Source organism: Leucopleurus acutus, assembly GCF_964270905.1.
Source record: "Leucopleurus acutus genome assembly, chromosome: 9".
Taxonomy (NCBI): Eukaryota; Metazoa; Chordata; class Mammalia; order Artiodactyla; family Delphinidae; genus Leucopleurus; species Leucopleurus acutus.
Window position 1 is genome coordinate 40267362 of NC_139144.1, and position 19035 is coordinate 40286396.

The 19035-nt window shown below is 35.0% G+C and overlaps 1 protein-coding gene across 2 annotated transcripts in view; it reads left to right on the top strand.

Annotated features, from left to right (window-relative positions):
• The window catches only part of CRPPA (CDP-L-ribitol pyrophosphorylase A), a gene marked incomplete at its 5' end in the record, with an annotated part of 300046 nt that overhangs the window by 259356 nt on the left and 21655 nt on the right, over nt 1–19035 (top strand). The gene's annotated exons all lie outside the window — the stretch shown is intronic.

The following is a 19035-nucleotide window of genomic DNA, read 5'->3' on the forward strand; positions in this document are numbered from 1 at the left end:
AGATCTTAATTGAGTTGCTTAAGGCTTTTGTCCCCAGTTTTCTATAACCAAGCCGTTTACTATTTTGCTCTAATTTAAGACTTTATGTAGTAAACATTATTTAAATAGAAATACCTTTAATGATAAACACAGATACTGATTGAAAGCATATAAAGTATGAGCTTGTGGCCAACTCTAGTAAGCAGAGTAGTGGTTCCCCCCAAAAATGTCCTGGTCCTAAGTCCTGGAACCTGTAAATATGTTACCTGACATGGCAAAGGTGAATTAAGGTTGCACATGCAAATAAGGTTGCTAATCAGCTGACCTTAAAATAGGGACATTATCCTGCGTAATCTGCGTGGACCCAGCCCAATGTGTTTTTAAAAGTGGAAGAGGATGGCAGAAGTGTCAGAATGAAGGAAGTGAGAAAAAAGACTGATCAGCTATTGCTGGTTTTGAGGATGGAAGGGGGCCACAAGCCAAAGAATGTGGGCAACCTCTTGAAGCTGTAAGTGGCACAGAAATGGATTCTCCTCTAGAGCTGTAAGCCCAGTGACACCTGTGTCGGTCTTCTCACCCACAGAACTGTAAGAGAATAAATTCGTATTGTTTTAAGTCACTAAATTTGTGGTAATTTATTATGGCAGCAACTAGACAACTAATATGTAAACATTTAATAGTGGTAAGGATCATTTACAGGCTATTGTTAGAAGACGTTTGAAAGAAAATATTGCATATTAATGACACGAGGAGTTACCGAATAGAATGTCAAAATTAATAGAATTTAATCTCATAATTTTAAATCATGATCTTGTTCAGAATAGATGCAAGTATAATTTAAAATAAAAGCCTTAGGGCAGTAGAAAGTTTTTTAATCCTTGCAGATTAAGTAACAATTTTAATCAAACCAAAATGAAGTAAGTTTAACAATGTAATTTAAGGAGTATAAAAGGGGATATATATATTTTTAAATATGATAACAAGATTATAAATATGCCAGCACCTAGATTAATTACATATCAACAGTATAATAAAGTACTTTGAATCTGGAGGATCGTGTTCTATAGGTCATGATCTTGATGAAGAGATATTCCAAATCCTTTGTATATTGTTGAAGTTCCTAAAATTCATAATGAAGTCTGTGTATCTGTGTGTGCAGGGTTTGTGCTTTAACAAAATATAAATTATTTTCTCTGGGTTGCAACTAACACTATAATGAGATTTTTCAGGAGGAGTTTTTTGGTGTTGGGTCCCAGTCTCTCACATAAGATAATGAATGACTATATATATATTTTACAATTTAAACTGAGGAATGTGCAAAATGTATTTTTGACTCTTAAAGCAAATGTGCAGTTAATAATTTCTCAAGAATTTTAACTTCACGAGTCTCTCGTGAAGTTTGTCATTGAAGAACTAGAAGCAGATTGTCCTTTCGGAAATGTTACTTATCTTTGAAAGGCTTTATTTTGCCTTCGTCTGTCTTCTAGCCCCCGACTGAGTGATTTTCTCGTAATTTGAATCTAGGTATCACAGAAAGTTCTTGGGAGAGCGAAAACTTTACATGGCACACCCTTTAGTAACTGAGTGCCTCCACATTTAGGCTTAACTTAACAAAGCATGCTTCCAAATAGCTTAAGTGTTTCAAAGTGAGACAGCAAGTCAGCTGTACCGTGGCTGCTTTATAGAGTAGAAGAGAATGTCATGTTTGGAAGAGATACTAGTTTCTCCAGCGTGTGGGTGGTATTCTCCTTGAGATCAGAAATTGTCTCAATTAATAAAACCGTATTGCTAGAATGACGTGGAAAACATCTAAAGGTAAATCTCACTATTTGCTGCTTTCATTATCTTTTTGAATTTAAATTTCCTTATCACTAATTGGATCCTTATCTGCTCTGCTTTCTTCCCTGGTTGTTGTGAAGCTCAAATGATATGCTGGATTGGAAACTCATGTGAAATAACCTAAAGCATAGATTCCTAAGTATTGTTTTCTCCACTCCACCCCCAAGAAGTGAGTTACTGTGTGATCAAATTTATTTGCCAAATGGTATTTTATTCTACTCACACTCATGAAGACTCACAATTTATGTTGACTTATAGAAGACTCTGGGTAGTCAGGCAGCAAAGAAGTTAGTTTAACCCATTATTTCCCACACTTAGTTGACCATGACACCCCTTTATTACAGTATATACTATATATATCATGTAATGTTATTTGGAAAAATGCCTTCACACAGACATTTACACATGTGGAAACCGAGGCCTCAGGAGCTTATGGCTTAGACATGGGGAAGGAGGTCCTATGCCTTTACGCTCAATAAAATTTCCAATTCGTTCCTTTATATTCTTCTTCTTTACATTTTGCAGGTGGCAGAGAACCACAGAGGTTTAGGAAGGTTTTATGGTATTTCTGAGGAATTTTACAGAGAATTCTTAGTATCTTTAATTTCATACGTTTCTTTTATATTTAATTATGATTGTTATTATTGTAGCTATTATGTACCATTATTATTACTAATAATCATTACGTCCCATTTGATTCTAACTAGCCTGTTTTCAAAGTGTTTGTGGTAATTCTAGTAAAAATTGTGCATGCCATCATTTATTTTGAATATATACTAATAATATTTTGACAGAACCATATTTGAGTCCAAAATCATACTTATAATAGTTTTGTGGAAAATTTAGATGAGGATCAAAAGCTCTACCCACTACACAATTATGTATATTACATGGCAATTTAATCCTGCGCCATTTATCTATTGAACAAATTGTATGTAAAGTTTATATACTATATGAGGCTATAAATCGACTACATGAATCAGTTTTCCCTTGACTGCAAATATTACCGTAGTTACCTTTCTCAAAGGCCATCAGTTCCATTTAGATAATATTGGCTAGTGGGCTGAAAGCCTGATTTTGTATGCCACAGTGCTTAGTCTTCATGCTTTAGCTCTTTAATTGTCATGTTATTTCCACAAAGTATTCATTCCAGTTTTATTGATAAGGAATCTGAACCGTTGTATTCTCCTGACACTCCTGTTTGTTAGGGGAGCCACTGTTCTTCCAGTTACCCGAATTCAAGAATCACTTCTGATTATTCTCCATGTCCTAGATAGAGCCAATAACTAAATGCTCTGAATTCTAATTATTCTATATTTCTGGCATTTCCCACTTCCTTTCTTCATTCCTGCTGTGACCACTGTAATAGGTGCTGCTTGCCTTTTGGCAGAAGCTAGGGTAGTTTCCTAGGTGGTCCCTCTACTATGTCTCTTCTAAAAACTGTCTACATCCCACCGCTAAAATATCTGACCACATCTGATTCCATTGCCCATACCGTTGGCACAGTGCTACTACCATTAAGGGAGAGCAATGATAGATACATTAGCGCTTTGCTTGTGACTATGCAAACCATAATTAGTCATCCCCCATCAGAGAGAAGTAGACTCTATTAATATTACTTCAATCAGAATTAAATGTTCAGTGTTCAATGTTGCATATCCAGTCACCTTATATGTAGTTGTCTTCAGGTAGCCATGAACTTGTTTCTATTGCCAAATACTTACCATCCTACTTACCCCTGTCTTAAATAGATCGCATACATGCCCTTAGATTTCTCTGCTACACTTTTGTTTTTTAACATCTTTATTGGAGTATAATTGCTTTACAATGGTGTGTTAGTTTCTGCTTTATAACAAAGTGAATCAGCTATACCTATACATATATCCCCATATCGCCTCCCTCTTGCGTCTCCCTCCCACCCTCCCTATCCCACCCCTCCGGGTGGTCACAGAACACCGAGCTGATCTCCTTGTGCTATGTGGCTGCTTCCCACTAGCTATCTGTTTTACATTTGGTAGTGTATATATGTCCATGCCGCTCTCTCACTTCCCCCCAGATTACCCTTCTCCCTCCCTGTGTTGTCAAGTCCATTCTCTAGGTCTGCATCTTTATTCCTGTCCTGCCCCTAGGTTCTTCAGAAACATTTTTTCTTTTTTTTTTACATCTTTATTGGAGTATAATTGCTTTACAATGGTGTGTTAATTTCCGCTTTACAACAAAGTGAATCAGTTATACATATGTTCCCATTTTTCCTCCCTCTTGTGTCTCCCTCCCTCCCATCCTCCCTATCCCACCCCTCTAGGTGGTCACAAAGCACCCAGCTGACCTTCCTGTGCTATGCAGCTGCTTCCCACTAGCTATCTATTCTACGTTTGGTAGTGTATATATGTCCATGCCACTTTCTCACTTTGTCCCAGCTTACCCTCCCCCCTCCCCATATCCTCAAGTCCATTCTCTAGTAGGTCTGTGTCTTTATTCCTGTCTTACCCCTAGGTTCTTCATGACATTTTTTTTTCTTAGAGTCCATATATATGTGTTACCGTACAATATTTGTCTTCCTCTTTCTGACCTACTTCACTCTGTATGACAGTCTCTAGGTACATCCACCTTGCTACAAATAACTCAATTTCGTTTCTTTTTATGGCTGAATAATATTCCATTGTATATATGTGTCACATCTTCGTTTTTTTTTTTATTAACATCTTTACTGGAGTATAATTGCTTTACAATGGTGTGTTGTTTCTGCTTTATAACAAAGTGAACCAGCTATACATATACATATATCCCCATATCTCTTCCCTCTTGCGTCTCCCTCCCTCCCACCCTGCCTATCCCACCCCTCTAGGTGGTCACAAAGCACCGAGCTGATCTCCCTGTGCTATGTGGCTGCTTCCCACTAGCTATCGATTTTACATTTGGTAGTGTATATATGTCCATGCTCCTGTCTCAGTTTGTCCCAGCTTCCCCTTCCCCCTCCACATGTCCTCAAGTCCATTATCTAGTAGGTCTGTGTCTTTATTCCCATCCTGCCCCTAGGTTTTCATGACCATTTTTTTTTTATAGATTCCATATATATATGTTAGCATATGGTGTTTGTTGTTCTCTTTCTGACTTACTTCGCTCTGTATGACAGACTCTGGGTCTATCCACCTCACTACAAATAACTCAATTTCATTTCTTTTTATGGCTGAGTAATATTCCATTGTATATATGTGCCACAACTTCTTTATCCATTCACCTGTCGATGGACCCTTAGGTTGCTTCCATGTCTGGGCTATTGTAAATACAGCTGCAAAGAACATTGTGGTACATGACTCTTTTTGAATTATGGTTGTCTCAGGGTACCTGCCCAGTAGTGGGATTGCTGGGTTGTATGGTAGTTCTATTTTCAGTTTTTTAAGGAACCTCCATACTGTTCTCCATAGTGGCTGTATCAATTTACATTCCTACCAACAGTGCAAGAGGGTTCCCTTTTCTCCACACCCGCTCCAGCACTTATTGCTTGTAGATTTTTTGATGATTGCCATTCTGACTGGTATGAAGTGATATCTCATTGTAGTTTTGATTTGCATTTCTCTAATGATTAGTGATGTTGAGCATCCTTTCATGTGTTTGTTGGCAATCTGTATATCTTCTTTGGGAAATGTCTATTTAGGTCTTCTGCCCATTTTTGCACTGGGTTGTTTGTTTTTTTGATATTAAGCTGCATGAGCTGCTTGTAAATTTTGGAGATTAATCCTTTGTTAGTTGCTTTGTTTGCAAGTATTTTCTCCCATTCTGAGGGTTGTCTTTTCACAAAGATAGAAAACTACAGGCCAATATCACTGATGATGATAGACGCAAAAATCCTCAACAAAATAGTAGCAAACAGAATCCAACAGCACATTAAAAGGCTCGTACACCACGATCAAGTGGGGTTTATCCCAGGAATGCAAGGATTCTTTAATATACGCAAATCAATCAATGTGATAAACCATAATAACAAACTGAAGGAGAAAAACCATATGGTCATCTCAATAGATGCAGAAAAAGCTTTTGACAAAATTCAACAGTCATTTATAATAAAAACCCTCCAGAAAGAAGGCATAGAGGGAACTTATCTCAACATAATAAAGGCCATATATGACATACACCAGCCAACATCGTTCTCAATGGTGAAAAACTGAAACCACTTCCACTAAGATCAGGAACAAGACAAGGTTGCCCACTCTCACCACTATTATTCAACATTGTTTTATACACAGCAATCAGAGAAGAAAAATAAATAAAAAGAATCCAAATCAGAAAAGAAGTAGTAAAGCTGTCACTGTTTGCAGATGACATAATACTATACATAGAGAATCTTAAAGATGCTACCAGAAAACCACTAGAGCTAATCAATGAATTTGGTAAAGTAGCAGGATACAAAATTAATGCACAGAAATCTCTTGCATTCCTATACACTAATGATGAAAAATCTGAAATAGAAATTAAGGAAACACTCCCATTTACCATTGCAACAAAAAGAATAAAATACCTAGGAATAAACCTACTTAAGGAGACAAAAGACCTGCATGCAGAAAACTATAAGACACTGATGAAAGAAATTAAAGATGATACAAACAGATGGAGAGATATACCATGTTCTTGGATTGGAAGAATCAACATTGTGAAAATGACTATACTGCCTGTAGCAATCTACAGATTCTCTGCAATCCCTATGAAGCTGCCAATGGCATTTTTCACAGAACTAGAACAAAAAATTTCATAAGTTGTATGGAAACACAAAAGACCCTGAGTAGCCAAAGCAATCTTGAGAAAGAAAACGGAGCTGGAGGAATCAGGCTCCCTGACTTCAGACTATACTACAAAGGTACAGTAATCACAACAGTATGGTACTGGCACAAAAACACAAATATAGATCAATGGAACAGGATAGAGAGCCCAGAGATAAACCCATGCATATGTGGTCACCTTATTTTTGATCAAGGAGGCAAGAATATACAGTGGAGAAAGACAGCCTCTTCAGTAAGTGGTGCTGGGAAAACTGGACAGCTACATAGAAAAGAATGAAATTAGAACACTCCTTAACACCATACACAAAAATAAACTCAACATGGATTAAAGACGTAAATGTAAGGCCAGACACTCTAAAACTCTTAGAGGAAGACATAGGCAGAACACTCTATGACATAAATCACAGCAAGATCCTTTTTGACCCACCTCTTAGAGAAATGGAAGTAGAACCAAAAATAAACAAATGGGACCTAATGAAATCTAATAGCTTCTGCTATACTTTTTGTCCTTGTATTTCTACAGATTTTAGTCTCAAAATTGTTGTCTAAGATAAGTTTTTAATTCCCTGATGTCTTATGATAAAATCTTTCCTGAATAGTGGCAGTTTTCACCTTTCTAATACCTAGAAGCATGCATTTCAACCACTTTTGCTTTCAAGTGCTTCACTCCTAGAGAGGAGAGTTGTCTCTCTGTTAGTTTGCTTTGTTTGTTGTTTTATTTCTGAGATGAGGTGATAGTGATGGTAGTGATAGTCATTTTCATGATTTACACTTTGTATCCTGCTTACCATATGCTGCATACTACTCTCAGTGCTTTGTGCTCCTTAACTCAGCTAATTCCAAGATAAAGAGTTTTTTTCCTCCAGCATTGTTTTTTTAATTATGAGCTTTAAATAGAGTATAAAACTGCCAAGCCTAACTGGATATAGATATTTACTACAGTTTTTTCTTGATGTATTTCAGGCATTTATTATTCATCTTTAAATCATCTTGGTGAAATCTTATTACAATCCTTGTTTGAGCATGAAGAAACTAAGTTATGGGTGAACTAGGGTTGAGATTCATTATTCTTTGCTCTGGTGATTTTATTAGGCATTAATGTGCTAAAATCTAAAAGTCCTTAAAACCTCATTAGAATTTAACAGAGGATAGAATTTTGAATTATGCATTATCCTCAAGAGGAGATTTATTACATATTTATATTTATAACATAGATGTTGCATTTTGAGTAGGCTAGGAAGGTAGCCAAAGAAATTTTAAAATATTAGTGTGTGTATACAAATCTAGGAAAACTCTTCTCACAGATTTTACTTTTCTTTAAGAAATGGGGATTATTTTGGAACGGTTGTTTATCCAAGACTAGCTCAAAATCCAGGTTTTATCAGCATTTATATTTAAATTTGTACATCTCAATGTGTAAAGTCTTTCTCTTCCTGTACAGTCTCTTTAATACAATATAGAACATTATTGTTGACATTAGAAGCCTTTTCACCTTAAGTGTGTTCTTGTATTTAAATTAATATAGAACTTGGTTGATACTTGGGCATGCATACTTTTTACTCAGTGGAGTATCCAGGTTTGCTTTATTTTATTCGTACAAATGCTTCACTGGGGCTTTTCTTATCAAGCATTTTCAAATGCAGTTAAATAATCTTCCTAACACTCTGATAATTACTAGCCTGTGAAGGATAAGAATTATAGTGAAAAGCAGAATATATACGATGCCTTTTGTTTTGCCCTTTAAAGTGAAATGTTTTAATATTCATATTTACATAACTCACTTAAATCTCTTGTGTTTAATTTATATATATATATATATTTTTTTTTGTTTGTTTTTGGTACGCGGGCCTCTCACGGTTGTGGCCTCTCCTGTTGCGGAGCACAGGCTCCGGACGCGCAGGCTCAGCAGCCATGGCTCACGGGCCCAGCCGCTCCACGGCATGTGGGATCTTCCCAGACCGGGGCACGAACCCATGTCCCCTGCATGGGCAGGCGGACTCTCAACCACTGCGCCACCAGGGAAGTCCTAATATTTTAGATTTATTAGTCTTTGTAGAAAACTAAATCAGAAGTTCCGTACAGCTGTTAGCTCATTTAGGGTCTATTTTCTTAATTTATTTACATAAATTTGTGTAGAAAATATAGAAAAGTTGGTCATTAGTATTTCATATAAAATTCAGATGTGAAGTCTTGATTAAATATTTAAGAAATTGTATAATTAAAGCCTAGATATCAAAATATTTTATTTTTTATAAATTGTTATAAAATAGTTTTCTTTTTCTTATAAAAGATGAAATAAGGTATGGGGTTTTGTGGGTACTTAATGCTGCCATTGTAGGACAAAAACAGCCATAGACAAACAGCAAATGAATGAATGGCCATGTTCTAATGGCACATTAATTGCAGAACAAGAGGTAGCTTTGATTTGTTCTGAGGGCCGTAGTTTGCTGACCCCTGGTGTAAGATCCCAGCTGACATGGAAGGAGGAAGATGCAGGATGCTAATTGACCAAGTGGGGAGGACCAGCTAAGGAAAGGTTCTGAACGTTAGATCCATTGACCAGTTTTAGGCGTTAATGTCTAAAATGTTGTGCTTTGGTTCCGTTTTCTTGTGAAATATTTCACACCTGTCTTTAGTGCTTAAGGCATACTAGGTACTCAAAAACTAGTTGTTTAAAAAAATAAATGAATGAACAGTTCTCAGCAGCTAGTGACCTCCAAATGTTAAAAAAAAAATTCTTTTTGTTAAAAATGGCAGAATTTTATAATAAATGTGTCCTGGATTATTGAAACATATATACAGGAAATGCTGGGAAATATTCAAATCTTATGAATGTTACCCTATGAATTAGAAAAGGATATTCTTACAAGATTGATATAAAAAGTCTTGTATAAGGTTGTGGTTTTTAAACTGTGCTCTACGGAAAGACTTGACAGATCCCCTCTGGGGCTTTTGTGGGTAGAGAGTGGGCCAGAGAAGAGAAGTTTCACTGTTGTCCGTCTACTCTGGTTCTTCAACTGAGGCAATTCAACTTGATAGTTTATTTCTTTATGTCTCCGCCAAATCATTCATATGAATAAAGGAAACATAATTCTTCTTAAAAACCAGTCATATAATAGTAACTTAGTAAATAACATAAATATGGTACATACATTTTTGTTCTTTTACCCTAGGCTGTGTAGTGTTCCTTTGGGTACACTTTATTAAGAGCAGTAACTCTACTTGACTTTTTTTATCAAAGAATTTTAATGATGGCAAAATAGTAGTAATCTTAAAGTTAATTATGTCTGTGGAAGTATGGCTGACCAGCCAAAGAGTCTGTTAACCATGGCATTTCTCTGTATTTTGTAGCAGGTTTTCTGCTCTGGAAAAATGAAGCAACTATACATGGTTAGTCTTGAATTCCAAAATAGAAAATTATGCCAGTATCTAAGTTGGCAATATTTAAATTATATTAACTCTTAAACTACATAGCAAGTTTCAGTCTGGGTAACACAAGAGGTACAATTTGCATTCCTTCCTTCTTTTATGGATCAGTTTTTGTTAAGTGCCTACTATATGCCAGGCACCGTGGATCTTAAGGCAAGTATAGTCTAATTGCAAGAGAAAGAATAAGCATTTGATTTTGGTGTCACATTTATATTTTAAATTACTTTAGAGCAATATTAATTTGCTGAGGAAAAAAACTCATGTTATAAAGCAGTATTTTTATTTAACTTTTTTTCCCCAGTAGCATAAAGAGAACAGTGATAAAATATATATGAGAGTTAACTTCATAACATGTTGTATTTGATCACGATTTTCTTAGAACTCCCATTTACAATTTAGAAAAATTCTAGTGTGGATAGGGCAGGTTCAGGGTGGACATGTTAGGTTTTGTTGTCTCTCTTTTGCAGATGAAACTTATATTCTTTCCAATACTCCACCCTGACTCTTCTTCAGTTAATGGCCTTATGACTTTCTCATGTGAAGTGAGCTGCTCAGAAAGAGAGTGAATAGGTCCCTTTAAATGTTTAGTAGATACTTTAAAGATTCTTAGTCTCTACCATTCAATTACAACATAACTTTAAGGAAGACTCTATTTTTTAAAATGATTTCACAATATGTAGGCACTTTTATAACTAGAAAAGTATATTAGGGTCATCAAATTACATTTTTTCCTTGTGTTTATGTTTTGGAGCTTGTGTAAGATTGCAGTTATAATGAGCTTACGCACCTCACTGATGTAAAATAAACCTGAAACACAGGTTAATACAGGTAAATGTGGACTTGCAGTATAATTTGAATACCTTCTGATGATCTCTTAAAAGCTCTTGAATGGTTCTAAAATATTCTTGGTTAATAGTTTTTAAGATACTTCAAATTTATTTATTTTTTAAATATTTCTCAGGCTATACTCAAGGATAGTTATAACTTTTTCCACTCACCCCAACATACAGTACCTTTACCAGTTCTACCCTTGCATAGCCAAATCCTTTTCTTGAGAAATTATAGATATTTTAGCTGCAGGTGATTTGTCTTATCTGAAAGATTCTTGTAGGGGGTAAGTAAACAGCAGATATTCTCTAGAGATGATGATCTTATTTTCACATAAATATCTTCAGCTATAAGCAGTTCATTTAGAGAAATATGTCAGATATATATGAATAGTTGACAGTTTATGTTCTATTCATTTTGCTTATTTTTCAGCATTTTGGCTTTATTGTTGTTTTAAATTTACATTTTTTTTGTCACTTCAAAAATGAATAAAGCTTATTTTGTGAAACATTGTTTCCTACAGGATATTTTCCTAAAGTTTAATAAAGCATTACTAGTTTAATTAGCACTCAATGCTCATACTTTATGCAAGATTATAATTGCAAGCATGCAATTTACAATTCATCATACGTTGTTTGTATACTGCGTACAGTATGGTAATGAAAAAGCAAATGTCATAGCTATCTTTAAATGTGGCTTAGAGTTATTCATTAAGTTTATTCTCAAGTTGTTTTTCTGTATGAAATGCTTATAGAAAGTAATAGAATCATCAAAACAGTCGATATTCTAGTGAAAAATCAAGTAAAGTGTCGGTTGAAGTTAAAGGGAAGATTTAACCTTGTTGGAATAAGATGACTGAAAATTTAAATGTTATATAGTATTCTTAATCATATGCTAATAAAAAAAGATTGTGTTTAGGTTTCTAAATTTCAACTCTTCTTTGGGTATTTCATTAAATAGAGCTAATACATGAGCCCAGGCTTTTTATAAAACAATTTAAAAATAGAGAATTATATTTAATAAAGAACAAAAGTCCCTTTTCATCCGTCCATTCCACTCCTTTCCAATGGTTAACCGCATAAAAAAGGTGCAGTACATGTCACTAGAGTTGAATCTTAGTTCTCCTTTGTAAAGTAGGATCTTAATCTTGTTCTCTGTAATATCGTGTTTCAAGAAATTATCTTAGTGAATTGAGACTTGGCCCAGATTATAGAGCTCGGAGCTCTCAGACATAGGGCATACTTTTATAGTTTGTGATTTTAAAATAAAATGTATACATACATATATACTAAGGTATATATAATGTGTAGCTGTGTCATATATGATATATACATATTTGTGTAATATGTATGTGTGTTTACCAAATATATGGAACATCAGCACGTCACAGAGAAGATTTTGTGGAAGAAAGGAGGTATCCATTGTTGATTGAGGTGGAGTGAGGGGAGGGTAGTGGCAAGATATATCATGTATAAAGATTTACATATATGTTTATATAATATATTATACATTAACATTACAATTAACAATGAATATATTATTTTGTATACAATATTAATATAATTATATTATAATATTTTATATGCAATAATAATACAATATTATCAGTTATTATATGTCTATATATCCCACCACTCTCCTCTCACTCCACTTTAATAAGCAACAGATAGCTGTTTTCTTCTGCGAAACCTTCTGTGTGCAGTGCTGACGTTCCATGTATTTGATGCAACAGAGAGAGCTCTCAAAGACACCATAGAAATGAAAGTGTCTCCAGTGCTAGACTATGAGTTCCTTAAGAATAAAGACCATGTGTTGCTTAGCAATTGTTTGCATTAACTGGTAACTCTATTTCAGGTTGTCCATATTTGAAGTCAATCGCATTGGTAATTGAATCCTTCTTGAACTTCAGAAAGGATAGAGCATAGAATCATAGAAAAAAATGTTATTCTTGAAATTCAGATAGAACTGGATTTAATACTCAGGACCATCACTTATTTGCTCTGTAAACTTAGATGAGATACTTAATTTTTCTTATCTGTAAAGATAAAATAATATTGATATCATACGGTTACTAAGTGACTAAACAAGTTAATTTGAAACACTTGATAAAAGGCATTCAAGAAATCTTAGTTAAGATCTATAATTATCTTGAAAGGATTCTTATCCATTTTAATATCAATTTCTAATTTATAGTAAAATATTTAAAGCTTAATTTTATACGTATGTGGTCAAGGTGAATTATGAATTTCATTTGCCATGTAATCTGCTCTTCCATATTAATTGGCTTCAAGTATCACACAATTGCATTTTTTGTCTAAGAAGGTAAAATTGAAAAGCTGTTGAGAAGTAGGCCCAGTAGTGTGAGAATCTGGGAGACAAAAAGTGAGCCAGTTGAAAAGAAAGTAGTGTGCTTCTCAACTTTTGTTCTGGGAGGAAGATGTGAATACTTCCATCTGTCAAGGACATGGAAAGGAAAATGGTACACAAATACATTCTAAAGGGCACTGTAAGAGTGTCCATGCTTCAGAGATAAACAGGTAATTATTACCATATACAAGTTTAAAATAGTATGGAAATAGTTTTTCATTGGAGATAAACAACTGAAGCCAGAAATGTTTGTGGTTGCTCAAATGGAAGATGCTTTGTTAGTTGAATGTATTGCCTGGGCAAAAAGTAGTCACTAATTTGTGTGAACTCTTAGTTTCAAAGTTCAAAATCCTGTGGAGGGTGGCTCTGATTTCAGATGGAGTTCCATATGTTGGTAGAATTATCATTTCTCTTCTGGTTTTTGAATTATTTATGAGCAGGATTTTTTTCCAGTGGAAAAGAATAACCTTCCCTCTGGCCTTGTTTATTACCGAAGTATAATGTTCCTGTACAGTTGCTTAAGTGTTCATAACAAGCTTGTGGATCTCAAAAGGGGCTGAAGAATTATTTCAGGTGGTCTTTGAATCTGTAATTGCTGCCAGCTGAGGAAGCAAAATTCCAAATAAGTTGCAGGAACTTTCACAAATAACACTTAATATAATTACAAGGCATAAAACTCAAAATATAGTTTATATAATAAGGTCTTACCTAACCACAAAATAGTCAAGGACCAGTCAAACAGGGGTCTTCATAGAGGTATATATTAGCCTTGTGCTCGACACTGTACTTGTTTAGATTTGGTAAAACCTCCTAGCTGCGCATTTGAAATCATGCCTGTTTAAAACATACACTTACAGATTTTCTGTTTTGTTGTGAGCGTTTCCAAGAGTACCTAACAGTAGTGATAAAAACATGATCATCAAAAGCCAGAAAATTCTTCATCTTTGCTTAGGTGTAATATTCTGGAATAAAGTGGTTTTGAGATCTAGGCCAAGGACACCTAGTGGAGTTTATTTACTCTTTTTAATAATGTGTTCCACTTTTAGAGAAATACAGTATAAAAATCCAGACTTCAAAACAGGTATATGAATAAGTAATGATACTACAAACTCATTCTTTACTTTTTGGAAAAGTTTGATACAGTATCCACTTAAATATGGAACGTCTCATGAAGCCTTTGCTTTACAGTTAGATTTAATTTTGTGCAGCTTTTTAGCAACATTTCTGATATTTTGACAAGAGATAAATTTGTGTGTGATCTAGCTGCAATTCGATCGTAATTTACTAAAGCAAGTTTAGGAATGACCGGATTGCCTGTATTTTCAGACCATTTCTGTATCATTTACTTATATTTTTATCTTTCTGTTAAAAGTTCAGAATGGGATTCTATAGTTATTATTCTCTGTAGTCTTAGGTTTCATATGAAGAGATCATCCACCCAATGTCTCTTTTCCATACCTTCCCTCACCTCATTAAAACATAGGCTTCCTTCGCTAATTTCCATTTTTTTGAGTATTATTTTTCCATTACAAAGACTAGAAACTTGAATCAATAAGGGAATTCTGTATATACTTTCTTCATTATGTATGTAAGGCCTGTATAGATCTTGGCTTCATCACTTGAGTCATGGTCCCTCTCACTTTATATCTAAAATTAATTGCTCTCCCTATCTCTAATCCAGTGGTTTTCAGCCAGAGAATTTTGCTCCCCAGAGGACATTTGGCAATATCTGGAGACATGTGGAGTTGCTACAACCGAGGGTATCGTCCTATGGGCGCGTAGTGAGTAGAGGCCATTGATAATGATAAACATCGAACAAAGTGCGGGACAGCCCCCCATAACAATTATTCAGCCCAAAGTGACAATAATGCTTAGACTGAGAAACACTGCTCTAATCCCTCTTTAATCATTCCTCCTCCAGATGATTCTTTTAGGAAGATCAGCTCAGTGCTTTGTGACCACCTAGAAGGGTGGGATATGGAGGGTGGGAGGGAGACGCAAGAGGGAGGAGATATGGGGATATATATATATATATATATATATATATATATATATAGTTGATTCAATTTGTTATACAGCAGAAACTAACACACCGTTGTAAAGCAGTTATGCTCCAGTGAAGATGTTAAAAAAAAAATAGTACTCTCATTGCATAATCACCTGATGAGGCATCTTCATGGGTATTATCTTGAGTATATGATCTAGATTTTCGACCTTGGTTTCAGACTTGTGCAACTAGTATGTTCCAGTCCTGTGCTATGCGATCTTCTGTTGCCTTTGTTAGTCAGGGTGGTGTCTTCCACAGAACATGGCATGGATTTTAGGCCCCAAAGTGTCTTTACAGCATTCTCCTTTCTGTGGTTCCAGGGAATTCTACTCTCTGTATTTCTAAACTCACAGCTCAAGTCCTAGAAGGCTTAGTTGACTGTTGTAAGAGACGGTTACTCCAATGAGTTGATGTCATTATCTGTATGTTAGTTATAACCATTTATTTCATCCTATCTACTATTATCTTTGTTTTAAAAAGATTGTTTCTGTCACTGAAATCCATTTTGCAAAAATAATTTAATATGGAGTGTATTCCCTTTTTTAAAAAAAAATAAATTTATTTATTTATTTTTGGTTGCATTGGGTCTTTGTTGCTGCATGCAGGCTTTCTCTAGTTGCAGTGAGCGAGGCTACTCTTCATTGCAGTGTGCGGGCTTCTCATTGCAGTGGCTTCTCTTGTTGTGGAGCACGGGCTCCAGGCGTGTGGGCCTAAGTAGTTGTGGCTCACAGGCTCTAGAGTGCAGGCTCAGTAGTTGTGACGCACGGGCTTAGCTACTCCGCGGCATGTGGGATCTTCCCGGACCAGGGATTGAACCCATGTCCCCTGCATTGGCAGGCGGACTCCCAACCACTGCGCCACCAGGGAAGCCCGAGTGTATTCCCTTTTATATAAAACAGATGAAACCAAAGTCTTATCTACTTGAGGAGCAGAATGAGACACTTAAATTTCCTTGATTTTCTGCTGTTTTCAAGCAGGCTTTGAGGCCATATCCGAGAATATTGAGATGTTAACCTTTGTATTATTCTTTAAATTTTTGGTATATATTTCACTATAAAAATCTTTAGAGAATATCATTTTTTATAGTAGGAACTACCTGTTAATACGTTTCTGTATACCTCATGGTTTTCTATGCAGCACTTTGTATATATACACAATAGATATTTAGTAACTGTGTAAAGGGCCATGTCATAAAAAATAGTACTAGAAACAAAGTAAACAGAAGGCATAATCTTAGCCTGGGAAGAAGATTTGTAGAGTATAAGGGCTAAATATGGAAATACATATGGCTTTTTGCTGAAAATTCACTAAAATGAACTAAAAGAACCAAAAACAGGAAGTATAGTCCATTCTGAAAATAGGGAACCTCCTCACCTTTAAATCCCAAACTCCTAGGAATATCTTCCTGGTGTTATTCAGTTTGGACCTAATTTTTAACAAATAGGATACAGAGATTTGTTACTTAACTCCCATAAATTAATGTGCTCCTCAGCAGTATACAAAAGGAAGAAAGAAGTTTCCAGGGAACTTCCCAGTTATTACAGCTTGGTAGCATAAGGGTTGGGTTCAGTGTTAGGAAGTTGACACGTGCCCTTTGGAAATCCATTTCTCAATTTAGAAATGGGCTGCGTAGAACACAAGGAAGAACTTACTGTCATGGATTTTTTCTTTTTATTCACTTGTTTAATTCTGTTGTGAGGATTTAATAAAACATACAAGACAGAGTCTGCTAGGTGCCCATCTACTCCTCATTTCAGAAAGCCGGTTTTATTCGGGATAATGACATCATTTCCTAGCTAGCCACACACTTTAGGATGGTCTCTGAGATGTAAGTGAAGATTTTCTGGAGGCTTTATTTAAAGGGACCCTTTTTTTCTCTCTCTTTCTTGCTTCCTCTTGACTGGAAAATATCCAGTATGCACCATTAAAGAAAAATAATGAATTCTTTTGTTTTCAAAACAGCTTATCTATTTCCAATGACCAAAAATATTATATGTAATATTTTTAACATTATAATGACTTTGCTGTTGTATTTTTATCGCACATAACTCCTATCAAGAATTTGATCAGGACAGCTGATTTTCTGAGGGGTGTTATAGCCATGCTATGGATAGAATCTGAGATGATCTGAGGTAGAATGTGAAAAACTATTTTTTTTTAAGTTCAGTAGTTATTTATTTGATTGCATTCACATTCTTGTCCCAGGTCTTCCATGAAGCTAGGGCATCTACCAGGAAAGAATGGTTCCTGAGTGTTGGAATAGTGATATATCAGAGCATTAGAATGGTTGGAATGCTCAGACAGAAACATCCTTCCTGGTCATTAGAATTGCATTTTAAGGAGGAAGGGGAAATGATGGTAGGGAGATGAAATATAAACTTAAAATAGGAAAAAAGAAAAAGTTACTTTCTGAAAGAATTGCAGAAATTCATTAACAAATAGTGCAAAAAAACTGAATTTCATCTTTTACATATTTATTAAAAATATGTACTTCTCTGAACAAGTATGTATTGGCATTTTCTCTCTTGGGCATAATGACAGGCACTCAGGATGCAAATGCTGAGCACAAACAGACAAGGTTATATGGTATTTGATATCATAACATGGAACTTTTGGCCAGGAGAGGATCACATTCACAAATACAAAACTGGAACAGAGACAAGAGCTAAAAAGGAGAGAGAAACTGAGAGCCATCCTAAGATGGATGGATTTGACCTAGGCAGGGGTGCCAAGAAAGACTTTCTTGAAGAAGAGGAATGAAAATGAAAGTCAACTTTTCTACCCAAGCAGACAGCTGAAGGAAAGTAAAGATGAGAGGGAGAGTATTCTAGAGAGACGAAGCAATGTGTAAGAAGGACTTGCCACAGAAGAGAACAAATTCAAAGGGCTGAAAATAGGCTAATGGTGTTAGATTAAAGAGATAAAGGAGGAACATAATTATAGGGAAGCATGATATGTGATGTGGCAAGAGGGATCAATGTCATTTTTTTCCCTAAAAAATAATGGGTTTGGTAGTACTAATTAAAATTAGAGAGATTGCTAAAACTTTGAACCTTCTCCTTTTATGCTTTAACTCTTATGGCTTAGCTATAATAATTAAAGCAATATATACTAGTGTCTCTTGTTTATAAGTATACTATAAGACTGAAAATAATTTGTATATTATACATTTAATCATGAAGTAAAAATAATTATTTTCTGATGTCTTTGGATTGCTCACTAGTCTCCTTATACTTTTTTCATCTCTTTCACTCATCATATTCCTAGCCATAATAACTTCCTATGACCAACTTACTGACCAACTTGAAGAATAAAAGTTAGATGCCATTAGAAGCCAAATAATATAAAGATAGTTTCAGCTATTCAGCTGTGGGTTCATTTATTCGATTGTTGCTTAAAAGATGTTATCCTCATCTGTTACAAAGCCTCTCTAATATGTCTGAGCTACTAGTTTTACTCAATCATTCATCATTGTTCTGTAAAATCAAAGAAAATAGGGTCAGAAGAAATAGAATAGTGTCTATTAATTCATTTTTACACAGTTTTGTCACACGATAATTTAATAGGTTATGATATTCTATATTGAGAAGGTACTTGAAGTACTCAGATGAGTAACTGATAAACCTTAACCATCCTGTAGAAAGTACACTTTACATTCTAATATACTTAGTTGTTAAAAAGATGGGACTAAATTAAATTTATTAATTGACGGCTGGGCATGACTTTAAGATCTTTTTTTTGAATTTATTTAAAAGTAATTTAATTAAAATT